This window comes from Schistocerca gregaria, chromosome 1 (assembly GCF_023897955.1).
Source record: "Schistocerca gregaria isolate iqSchGreg1 chromosome 1, iqSchGreg1.2, whole genome shotgun sequence".
Taxonomy (NCBI): Eukaryota; Metazoa; Arthropoda; class Insecta; order Orthoptera; family Acrididae; genus Schistocerca; species Schistocerca gregaria.
In genome coordinates, this window is record NC_064920.1 from 417561891 (window position 1) to 417574961 (window position 13071).

The following is a 13071-nucleotide window of genomic DNA, read 5'->3' on the forward strand; positions in this document are numbered from 1 at the left end:
ACACACACACACACACACACACACACACACAGTTTTTGCCCTCCATTATCAAAGAGTCATTGATGCTTCAGGACACATCCTATCATCGATTTCTTTCATTTTTAGTTAGGTTGTGCCATAAACCAAATCGACTGAGAGAAAAATTGTAGCTGCATGTGAGATTGTTTGGGGAATCTCAGTATCAAGGGTGGGCATAAACTTGTAATAGGATCCTTCTATCAGCTGCAGGCTCACCTCCTGATGCAACTGAATTTCAGAGAAAACCTCAGTTCACTTGTACGTAAGTTCTGTAATCATACTGTAATCACTGGAGGAGACTTTAACTGTCCAACAGTCAACTGGGATGATTATAGTTTTGTTAGTGGTGGATCTGGCAAGACATCCTGTGAAAAACTGCCAAATGTCTTCTCTGAAAACAACCTGGAACATACGGTTTGGAACCACATTTATAGTGGAAATATATTAGATCTAAGGGAACAAACAGACCTGACCTCTTTGAGAATGTCCACATCAAAACTGGTATCAGTGACCATACAGGAGTTACAGCAATTATGAATACCAAAGTGCAAAGACCAAGTAAAGCAAGTAGAAAGATTTATAAGCTCAGCAAACTAGACAAAGAAGCAGTAGTGTCATACTGTATATCAATAAGGAACTTAATACTTCTAGCTCTGGACAGGAGTTTATAGAGTAACTAAGGCTCAAGTTTAAAAGAATAGTTGACCATGTGCTGGATATATATGTACACAGTAGAATAGTCGATCATGGGAGAGATAGTTCATGGCATACAATAACTGCAATAAAACTTCTAAAGAAACAGAAACTACTGCATAACAGGTATAAAACAAAGGAAGGGCCATAAACAGAGAGATGCTGAATGAAATGCATTTGGTGGTCAAGAGAGCAACACACGAAGCATTCAATGACCACTGTAGCAGAATATTGTTGAAAGATCTTGCACAAAATCCAAAGAAGTTATGGTAGTGGCATCAGAGTCATTGTCCAGTAACTCATGGACAAGACAGAAACTGAGACTGAGAATAGCAAAGCAAAAGCAGAAATGCTTAACTTTGTTTTCAAATAATCCTCTTGCCACTCTGAAGACAAGTGAATTAATTATTAGTGTCAGTGGCATCAAGAAACAGTTGAAAACTTAATGAAGCCTCAGAATTTGGTGGAATCCCCGTCAGATTCTATACCCAATTTGCAGACGAGTTAGCTCCTCTGTTAACTGTAACCTATCATGGATCCCTTGAATAATATATTGTATGTGGTAGCTGGAAGAAAATACAGGCCACAGTTGTTTACAATAAAGATAGCAGAAGTGATCCACAGAACTAAACGGCATGTATTTTGAAAATAGAGGTCATTTGAAACTCAACTCGCACTTTTCTCATACAACATCTTGAAAACCACAGATCAATGTAGTTAGGTAGATGCAGTATTTCTTGATTTCTGAAAAGGATTTGACACACTACCACATCACATTTATTATCAAAAGTGTGATCATATCAGATATCAGGTGAAATTAGTGACTGGATTGAGGATTGAGGTAGGGTGGATGTGTGTGATACCTTCACAAAAGAGTCACTAACACTTTCATTTTTATTCAGTGCTAATGAATTTCTATGTTTTAGAGTTTGATTTCTTGTTAACAACACTGCATTTTATATCCTCTGTAATCTGGACATTGTCAATTATTTTTCTGCCTAAATAGAAAAACTTGTCAACTTCTTTTATGGTCTCATTTCCTAATCTAATTCCCTGAGCATTGCCTAATTCTATTTGACTACATTTCATTAAACTTTTTTTTTACTTTTTTTACAATCTCATAGCTACTGTCTGTTCAAGAGATTATCGATTCTGATGAAGTCCTTTGTCACCCACAAAACAATAACTGCATCATCTTCTCTGTGAACTTCTGTTTCCTTTCCAAATTACTTGTTGGTTTCCTTTACAGCTTCCGCAATGTACAGACCGAATAACACCGGGGATAGGCTACAATTCTGTCTCTCTCCATTCTCAACTATTGCTTCCCTTTCATGTCTTTCATCTCTTATAAATGCAGGTTGATAGTTATGTGACATTTTACTCCCTGTAATTTGTATCTGCCGCCTTCAGAATTTCAAAAATTGTGTTACAATCACCACTACAAAAACTTTTCTTTAAATCTGCAAATGAGCATAGATTTGCTCTCTTTCACTCTATCTTCTAAGCTAAGTCATTGAGTTAGTATCGCCTCACATGTTCTTATATTTTGATGGAACTTGTAATGATCATCCCTAAAGTCAGCTTCTACCAGTGTTCCCACTCTTCTGTATGTAATTCTGTAGTAGCCTCCTGGTAACTACACCTACCACCCTGGGAGATGTGAATTTGGCCACTGCAGTAAGTTTAATGAATGCCAACATTCAAATGGTGCACCCAAAGCTACCCAAGGCAGCTGGCAGGAGCAGCCCAGCCACTGACCACAATCACCTGTTCCACTGTGCACATGTGGCACGAGCCCAGTGGAACTAGATGAAAGCAGCATCTTTATAGGTCTATACATGGAGCAGGCCTCCAGGCTCTCCTCTGTCAAATGTATTCATTTCTCATAACTACATCCAGGTATTGTTGTCACTCTGTGACCTTATCACCCACAACTTTTTTTAAGACCATGTGTTTCCTTGTGTTCCTAGTTAGATCACATGTGGTAAGGGAAGAATTTTCATGTGTTTCAGGTCCTGTGATTTTTCTGGAATCGTCTGTTCCATGGAGGCTCTACTCTAGTCACTCCTGCAACAGCAGCAGATGAACATGACCTTGTTGGAATGGTTTTTGGCTATGTTGACCCAGTCTCTGGCACTAGTTGTTCACCTGTCATCACTACCCCCTCCCACCCACCTTCCCTTCCCCCCCCCCCCCCCCCCTTGATGAATCCACAGAAGGCTGGAATGCTTATGAGAAGCGGCTTCTTCAAGATTCCATGTCAATCTTGGTGCGTGACAGTGAGGTTGGTAAGCTTCTCTTCTTATCATGGATGCCCCCTCATATGTGTAGTTTAGTGTAGGCCCTCTGAAAAAGCCAGTGTCACTTTCTTTTGATAATATGTGTCATTCATTGTCCTATGACTGCAAGTGTACACATGTGGTTACTACATGTGTGAGTCCCTCATAGTCTTAAGTGGATACCATCATCTGCAACTTTGAGGCCCCATATTAAAATAGGTTTTGCATGTTGCACATTCTTTCGAGGTATCTCATGCCATTGGCTGTGAATTGGAAGCTTAGAATGATGTCACCATTGTTGATAGCATGTAGTTCCAGTGCACAGGTCCTGGCACTGGAGGGGGGGAGGGAGGGGGGGTGAAGGAGCAGCTGCAGTGCAAACAAGCCAACTGACAATGAATGTCACTTCCTTTGTGCCCCTCTTGGTTCATGCAGCATGACCAGGCAGCCTGCCCCAAGCAGTGGGTCTCTTGCCATAAATGTAAAAAGAAAACAGTCACATAGTTGTGGTATGTTGGTCTCCACCCCCCCCCCCCCCCCAAGAGTCATTGCAAGAATGTGTGGACATGAATATTCATACCATTTTGTTTGCCACTATCTGCAGGCCAGAACAAACTTTTCAATGTAGTGTGGGTGATGGATCCGCCACTATGCCTACAAGTAAACACAGGTGTCACCATTCCCTGTCAACTCCCAGACATACACCAGGCTCAGATCCCCACAGTTGACACATGTCAAGCATCAGTTGGTAATTAACAAACAGCAGATTCTTATTCTCAGTCAATTCATAGCAGACACAGTTTACAAGTCAGTTGTCCATCTGTTATGTATTTGATGGTTATGACGTGAGTACTGGAAATTTGTTTGGGTCAGATACCTTGGCTACATTTGGTTTTTCTATTACAGGTGCTGTGCATTTATTGACAGACAAAGTGCCTTATCACAAATTGTATTTCTTACATTCTGAATTTTCAGATCTGTTTGCTTCACAGTTACATTGTGCAAACAGATTCACAGTACGCATCACCCTAAAACCCTCTGCCCACACTTGTTTTTTTCTCCCACAGGTGATGCCAGTAGCTTTACACCGCCAGATTAAGAGAAAGCTAGATTGCTTGATGTCATGGAGAGTGATTAGATGGATTTCCTCTAGTGATCATAAAGAAGCTGTCTGGTCAGTTTTGGCTCTGTGGCAGCTTAATGGTCATTGTGATAGCACAGGCTATCATAGATACTTACGCCCTGCATCACCCAGAGGTGATGCTCTCAAATTTTCAAAATATTGACTAGCGTTATTCCTGTATTCGAATTCCATTCCATTGGACAAGGCGACAAAACAGTTGCTTGTGGTTCATACAATCATACACCATTCAGCTTCTGTCAGTATCAATGACTAATGTTTGGGGTTGCTAATGTGCATGCCATATTTCAACATTTGTTTTAGACCAGGTTAAGTCAATTGTCCCTCAGTGCATTACCTATCTTGATGACATTGTAATGATAGATGTTTCCACAGACAATTACCTCCATTACTTATGTAATTTGTTTACTGTTCTACATGCCATGAGCCTCAAATCTAAACTCACCAAGTCTCACCTTTTCCAGTCTTCCATTGTCTATTTGCGTCATGAAATTTCCTGATAGGGCAGACACCTCTTGGAATTACATGTCACCACCATTATGGATCTGCCCCATTTGTCTAATCTATGAGAAATTGGGGCTTCCATGACAAGGTGGCATACTGTCACGAAGTTCATTCTCAATACAGCTACTATTGCCCTGTTGCTGCGGAAATGTGCTCATTTTGTTCAGCCTGCATATTGTGAACATGCTTTTGTGCAGCTTAAGGATAGTCTTCACTCTATGCTGTGTCATGCTCTTATTCAACCTGACAAACATCTGATGCTGGCCACAGACACATCTGAATGTGGGGTGGTGATAGTCATGACACACCGTCATTCAGATGGCTCTAAACAGCCTATTGCCTTTGCACTGAAAACACTTAACAACATTTTTCTCAGGTGGAAAAAGTAGCCCCTACTACTGTCTATGCCTTACAAAATTTCATGTATTCTTGTATGGCACAAAGTTTTATTTAATTAGTGACCATAAATCCTTGACTTTCCTGTTGAGCCCATTGGCATCCTTGCTGGCCAAAGCTCCTCTTCATCCTCAGCATTGTGCTCTATTCTTGTCCTGATACAATTATGAGATTCATTTTCGCCACATGCTGCAACATGAGAATATGGCTCTGTCCTGGCCTCCCGTGGACCCTGGGCCTTCGTTTGATCAGGATAGTGCTTTGTTTTCAACTGGATACAAGATGAGACATGTAGTGGGTGGCTTCCACACCACCAATTCCCATGTTGACTCTGCTATGGCAGCAGATGCAGTGCTTCGGTAGGTTACCTGCATGATACAACATGGGTGGCCCTACTGTCCACTAAGCCAGGTATTAGACCCACTTCAGAATTTTTAAACTTTGCACCATCGCTTCTCCCTCTAATATGGTGTTATTATCCTATCAACAGAAGGGTTTTCTCCTCACATGTGGTGACAGGTCTTCCACTTATTATATCAGAATCACTGGGGGTATCTCTCACCTAAAACAATTGATGTGCCACCACATGTTTTGAATGGGCATTAATTTGGACTTGGAACATCTTGTTGTTAAAAATCAGGAAGCAGTGCCATACACTGTTTATCTACATCTATATTCTGCAAACCATCGCGAGGTGCATGGCACAGGGTACGTCCCATTGTACCAGTTATTAGGGTTTATTGCTATTCCATTCATGCAAGGAGTGTGGGAATATTGATCGATTGAATGCCTCTGTGTGTGCAGTAATTATTCTGATCTTATCCTCATGATCCCCGTGTGAGTGATTCATAGATGTTGTCGTATATTGCTAGAGTAATCATTTACAACCAGTTCTTGATATTTTCTTAATAGACTTTCTCAGGATAGTTCATGTCTGTCTTTGCCATTTCAATTCCTTCAGTATCTCTGTGACACTCTCCCATGCATTAAACAAACCTGTGGCCGTTCATGCTGCCCTTCTCTGTATACATTCAGTATCCCCTGTTAGTCCTATCTGGTATGGGTCCCACACACATGAGATGTATTCTATAATGGGTCACGTGAGTGATTTGTAAGCAATCTCTTTTGTAGACTGATTGCACTTCTCCCAATAGTCTACCGATAAACCTGCTTTACACATGACTGAACCTATGTGATCATTCCATTTAATATCCCTACGAAGTGTTAACCCAGGTATTTGTATGAGTTGGCCAATTCCAGCAGTGACTCATTGATATTATTGTCATGGGATACTACATATTTTCATTTTGTGAAGTGCACAAGTTTACATTTTTAAAGATTTAGAGCAAGTTTCCAATCTCTGCACCATGTTGAAATTTTATCAAGATCTGACTGAATAGTTGTGCAGCTACATTCAGATAGCACTTCATTATAGATAACTGCATCACCTGCAGAAAGCCCGATTTTACTATTGATATTGTCTGCAAGATCATTAATATACATCATGAACAACAAGGGTTTCAAACCATTTCCTTGGGGCACACTCAAAGTTTGTTCTACATCTGATGATGAGTGTCCATCTAAGATAACAGACTATGTCCTCGCTACCAGAAGGTTCTCAATCCAGTCACAAATTTCACTTACCTAATACTCCATATGATCACACTTTTGACAGTAAGCATAGATGCGATATTGAGTTAAATGCTTTTTGGAAATAAAAAAACACAGCATCTACCTGGTTGCCTTGATCCAAGGCTTTCAATAATTCATATGTGAGAAGTGTGACCTGGGTTTCACATGATCATTGTTTTTTGAAAACCATTCTGGTTGGCATTGAGGAGGTCATTCTGTTCAGGTTACGTCATTATGTTTGAGCTGAGAATGTGTTCTAAGATTCTACAACAAACTCATGTCAAGGATACTAGAGAGTAGTTTTGTGGATCACTTTTACTACCCTTCTTGTAGATGGGTGTGACCTGTGCCTTTTTCCAAGAACTGGGCACGGTTTTTTGTTTAAGGGATCTCTGATAGATTATAGTGTGAGGAGGTGCTAACTCAGCTGCAAATTCAGTATAGAATCTGACAGGGATGCCATAAGCACCTGGAGCTTTGTTCAATTTTAATGATTTCAGCTGTTTCTCAACACCACTGACACTAATACTTATTTCATCTTTTCAGTGGTATGAGGTTTAAATTGGGGCAATTCTCTTGGATTTTCCTTTATAAAGGGACATTTGAAAATAGATTTAAGCATTTCAGCTTTTTCTTTGCTACCACCAATTTCAGCTGTTGCCTCATTCGCTAATGACTGGACACTAACTTTGATGCCACTAACAGACTCTGCAGATGACCAGCATTTCTTTGGATTTTGTGAAATGTAATTTGACAATATTATGATAAGGTAGCCACTGAAGATATCATGTATTGTTCTCTTGACAGCCAAATGCATTATCTCTCTATCTATAGCCCTACACTTTGTTCTACACCTATTACGCAGTAATCTTCATTCCTTTAGTAGTATATTTACAGTGATTGTACACCATGGAGGTTCCCTTCAACTGTGCACTGTTCTAATGGGTACATATCTATCCAGGGCATGGTCAACTATTCTTTTAAACTTGAGCCAGAGTTCCTCTACATGCTGCTGGCCTTTGCTGAAAGTTTCAAATTCCTCACTGAGATATGACATTACTGATTTTTTATCCAGTTTACTGAACATATATATCTTTCTGCTTATTTTAGTTGTCCTTTGTACTTTGGTAATCATTGTTGCCACAACTGTGCAGTATAGAATCTGATGGTCACTGATTCAAGTTTTGATGTGGACATCCTATTTATTTCCATTAAGTCCAATATTTCCATCATGTGTGGTGTTCTTAAGTATCTGTACTAGGTACTTTTCAGAGAAGGCATTTAGTAAAGTTTCACAGGATGTCTCATTGTGGCCACCATTGACAGAATTAATTGTTCGATGATTAAAGCCTCCAAAAACAATTACAGTATGGTTGGGGAATTTTTGTACAAGTGAACTGAGGTTTTCTCTGAAGTTTTTGGTTACATCAATAGCTGAGTCTGGTGGGCAGTAGAACGATCCAATCATCATCTTATGCACACTCCTGATACTGAATCTTGCCCAAACAGTCTCACATGCAGCTTTAATTTCTATCTCAGTGGATTTGAGATTTCTGTCTACACCATTTCCATTTCCCATTTGCCTATCCTTTCTATATAGCCTTAAATTTTCCTCAAAAATCTCACTGCTATCAATTTCAAGTTTAAACCAGCTTTCTGCACCTAGTATTATGCAAGCTTCATTCCTTTCCTGAATGCTTCACACTCTAGCACTTTGTTCCAAATGCTTCTGCAGTTTACCTTTAAGATTTTAATACCCTCACCTGTGAGAGGCTTTTTTTTTTTTATCTTACACTAATACTTCAAGATTTTCTACAGTTATCATTATATGGTTTGGACGGAGAGTCACCTAATCTAAAAAAAAAACCTTGTGTGCATCCCACACACAGTCAGCTACCTGAGTAACATCCTCTGATGTGTAGCACACCTCTGATCTATTTAGGGGGACTCTACAGTTCTCAACCCCATGGCACAAGTCCAGGAAGTTGCAAATTAGCTTATCACAGACTTTCCGAAGTGTCTGGTTCAGACCTTCTACTCGACTCAGAACCAAAGGGCGCCACAATCTGTAGTTGATTGCACCCTGTTCTCTCAATATACTTGTGGCAACAGGCGACAATGACAAACACAGTATCCCTACAGAACGATAAATGAGCTGTCGATCGCTTTTGCATGTAAATGTACAGGTCTGTGCTTCTTGTGTGTGAACCTCTGTGTTTATATCCTTTTGATATCAACGTGGTAAGCTGCAGTTCTATCCAACGTCACAAGTGTTTCTTCACGAATGTGTGGTAGCTTGCCACTCGTTTCATGGTTTTGTCCATGCTTGCGCTTATTTTAGAATCATTTTTAGAAACATATATGACTTCTAATACTACACAAACCCTTGGAGGCAAGAAAATAACTCAAATATTTCGTAAATTACGTAGGAAATTTGATTCATAACAAACATTATGCTTACGAAGCGTCTGACGTTCACCTTACTCGCCGCTTGAGCGCTAGTGTCGTTCCATCTGTCAAACGCTGAAAACTTTGGCACCAGTGAGTGTCGCGACTGTTTTGTTAGTTAGTTAGACTGTGGTAGTAGCATTCTTCATCCGTAGATCTCTTTTTACAAGGATACAGGACATGTCAAAGCATTTATAAGTTTAGATAAATTTAAAATAAGCTAATTCATATACAAACATATTTACAGTCTCCTACTTACATTCAATCATTAGATTTACTCCTGGTATGCAATACTTCTTTTACAAATAACTTAATAATGTAACGCCACACACACACACACACTGGTGATATCTGTGCCATTTTCTGTGCCGCAACTTCCCGTTTGCTATCCTGAAAAACAGTCAGCATCCTTTGTTCTCAAACAAAGGAATGCAAGAGAGAGAAACCAGATGGCAGACATACATCACGTGCATTAATATTTTTAACATAATGTTAAGGATATCGCTTGTCTGAGTCCCAGTACTTCTGTAAAAATAAAGAAAAAAGGGATACAAGTAACGTTACCCCTAGTTGACACTTGGCATATATATGAGCTGCATTTCGAATTTCAGTCGATCTGTATAGGTTAGCTGCAAAACGGGATACGAATGTAACGTAAGTCGATTTCTTCGTTTTCGTTGGCATTAGTGTCCTATTTTTCAGTTGACCTATATGGGTAAATAATAGCAGTGCTACATATGTCGCTTTCTTCGTCTACATATCACCAGTATCTTGTACTTCAGCTGACCTGCATAGGTCAGCTGAAGTACAGGATACGAATTTTACGTATGTCGGTCTTATAGCGTTCAGTTGTGCTAGTATAGACTCGAAAAATCGTAGTGATACTAGTACTAGGAAAGGAAAAACGAGCAACAACTGCAAAATTTGTATTCCATACTGCAACTGACAGACTCATACTTAATGCAGAACAATATAATACGACAAACAAATACATCAAAATAGACAAATTCTGTGAAACATAAAAATAAAAGACTGAACTTTTCTTACGCAAACTCCTCCACAAAAAACCAAAGATCGCCTTGAAAGACTTCAAGAAAAATCACATACGCGAATACAAAAGAAACACAACATCACAAAAAACCACACATAAATAGAAATACACCAGCCCAGAAGTTCACATCGACGAAATGAGGTAAAATAATTAAAAAATATCCACAGAAGAAAATTACCTAATATAAGAAAATGAAGCCTCCCTCATGAACCATGGATCTTGCCATTGGTGGGGAGGCTTGCGTGCCTCAGCGAGACAGATAGCCGTATCGTAGGTGCAACCACAACGGAAGGGTATCTGTTGAGAGGCCAGGCAAACGTGATGTTCCTGAAGAGGGGCATCAGCCTTTTCAGTAGTTGCAGGAGCAACAGTCTGGATGATTGACTGATCTGGCCTTGTAACAATAAGCAAAACGGCCTTGCTGTGCTGATTAGCAAGGGGAAACTACGGCCGTAATTTTTCCCGAGGGCATGCAGCTTTACTGTATGATTAAATGATGATGGCGTCCTCTTGGGTAAAATATTCCGGAGGTAAAATAGTCCCCCATTCGGATCTCCGGGTTAGGATTACTCAAGAGGATGTCGTTATCAGGAGAAAGAAAACTGGCATTCTACAAATCGGAGCGTAGAATGTCAGATCCCTTAATCGAGCAGGTAGGTTAGAAAATTTAAAAAGGGAAATGGATAGGTTAAAGTTAGATATAGTGGGAATTAGTGAAGTTCGGTGGCAGGAGGAACAAGACTTTTGGTCAGGTGACTACAGGGTTATAAATACAAAATCAAATAGGGGTAATGCAGGAGTAGGTTTAATAATGAATAGGAAAATAGGAATGCGGGTAAGCTACTACAAACAGCATAGTCAACGCATTATTGTGGCCAAGATAGATACGAAGCCCACACCTACTACAGTAGTACACGTTTATATACCAAATAGCTCTTCAGATGACGAAGAAATGGAAGAAATGTATGATCAAATAAAATAAATTATTCAGATAGTGAAGGGTGACGAAAATTTAATAGTCATGGGTGACTGGAATTCGGTAGTAGGAAAAGGGAGAGAAGGAAACGTAGTAGGTGAATATGGATTGGGTAAAGAAATGAAAGAGGAAGTCGCCTGGTAGAATTTTGCACAGAGCACAACTTAATCATAGGTAACACTTGGTTCAAGAATCATAAAAGAAGGCTGTATACATGGAAGAAGCCTGGAGATACTGACAGGTTTCAGATGGATTATATAATGGTAAGACAGAGATTTAGGAACCAGGTTTTAAATTTTAAGACATTTCCAGGGGCAGATGTGGACTCTGACCACAATCTATTGGTTATGACCTGTAGATTAAAACTAAAGAAACTGCAAAAAGGTGGGAATTTAAGGAAATGGGACCTGGATAAACTAAAAGAACCAGAGGTTGTACAGAGTTTCGTGGAGAGCATATGGGAGCAATAGTCAGTAATGGGGGAAAGAAATACGGTGGGAGAAGAATAGATAGCTTTAAGGGATGAAGTAGGGAAGGCAGCAGAGGATCAAGTAGGTAAAAAGACGAGGGCTAGTAGAAATCCTTGGGTAACAGAAGAAATATTGAATTTAACTGATGAAAGGAGAAAATATAAAAATGCATTAAATGAAGCAGGCAAAAAGGAATACAGATGTCTCAAAAATGAGATCGACAGGAAGTGCAAAATGGCTAAGCAGGGATGGGTAGAGGACAAATGTAAGGATTTAGAGGCTTATCTCACTAGGGGTAAGATAGATACGGCCTACAGGAAAATTAGAGAGACCTTTGGAGATAAGAGAACCACTTGTATGAACGTCAAGAGCTCAGATGGAAACCCAGTTCTTAGCGAAGAAGGGAAAGCAGAAAGGTGGAAGGAGTATATAGAGGGTCTATACAAGGGCGATGTACTTGAGGACAATATAATGGAAATGGAAGAGAATGTAGATGAAGATGAAATGGGAGATACGATACTGCGTGAAGAGTTTGACAGAGCACTGAAAGACCTGAGTCGAAACAAGGCCCCCGGAGTAGACAACATTCCATTGGAACTACTGACGGCCTTGGGAGAGCCAGTCCTGACAAAACTCTACCATCTGGTGTGCAAGATGTATGAAACAGGCGAAATACCCTCAGACTTCAAGAAGAATATAATAATTCCAATCCCAAAGAAAGCAGGTGTTGACAGATGTGAAAATTACCGAACTATCAGTTTAATAAGTCACAGCTGCAAAATACTAACGCGAATTCTTTACAGACGAATGGAAAAACTAGTAGAAGCCGGCCTTGGGGAAGATCAGTTTGGCTTCTGTAGAAATGTTGGAACACGTGAGGCAATACTGTCCCTATGACTTACCTTAGAAGCTAGGTTAAGGAAGGGCAAACGTACGTTTCTAGCATTTGTAGACTTAGAGAAAGCTTTTGACAATGTTAATTGGAATACTCTCTTTCAAATTCTGAAGGTAGCAGGGGTAAAATACAGGGAGCGAAAGGCTATTTACAATTTGTACAGAAACCAGATGGCAGTTATAAGGATCGAGGGACATGAAAGGGAAGCAGTGGTTGGGAAAGGAGTGAGACAGGCTTGTAGCCTCTTCCCGATGTTATTCAATCTGTATATTGAGCAAGCAATGAAGGAAACAAAAGAAAAATTCGGAGTAGGTATTAAAATCCATGGAGAAGAAATAAAAATGTTGAGGTTCGCCGATGACATCGTAATTCTGACAGAGACGGCAAAGGACTTGGAAGAGCAGTTGAACGGAATGGATAGTGTCTTGAAAGGAGGATATAAGATGAACATCAACAAAAGCAAAACGATGATAATGGAATGTAGTCGGGTGATGCTGAGGGAATTAGATTAGGAAATGAGACACTTAAAGTAGTAAATGAGTTTTGCTATTTGGGGAGCAAAGTAACT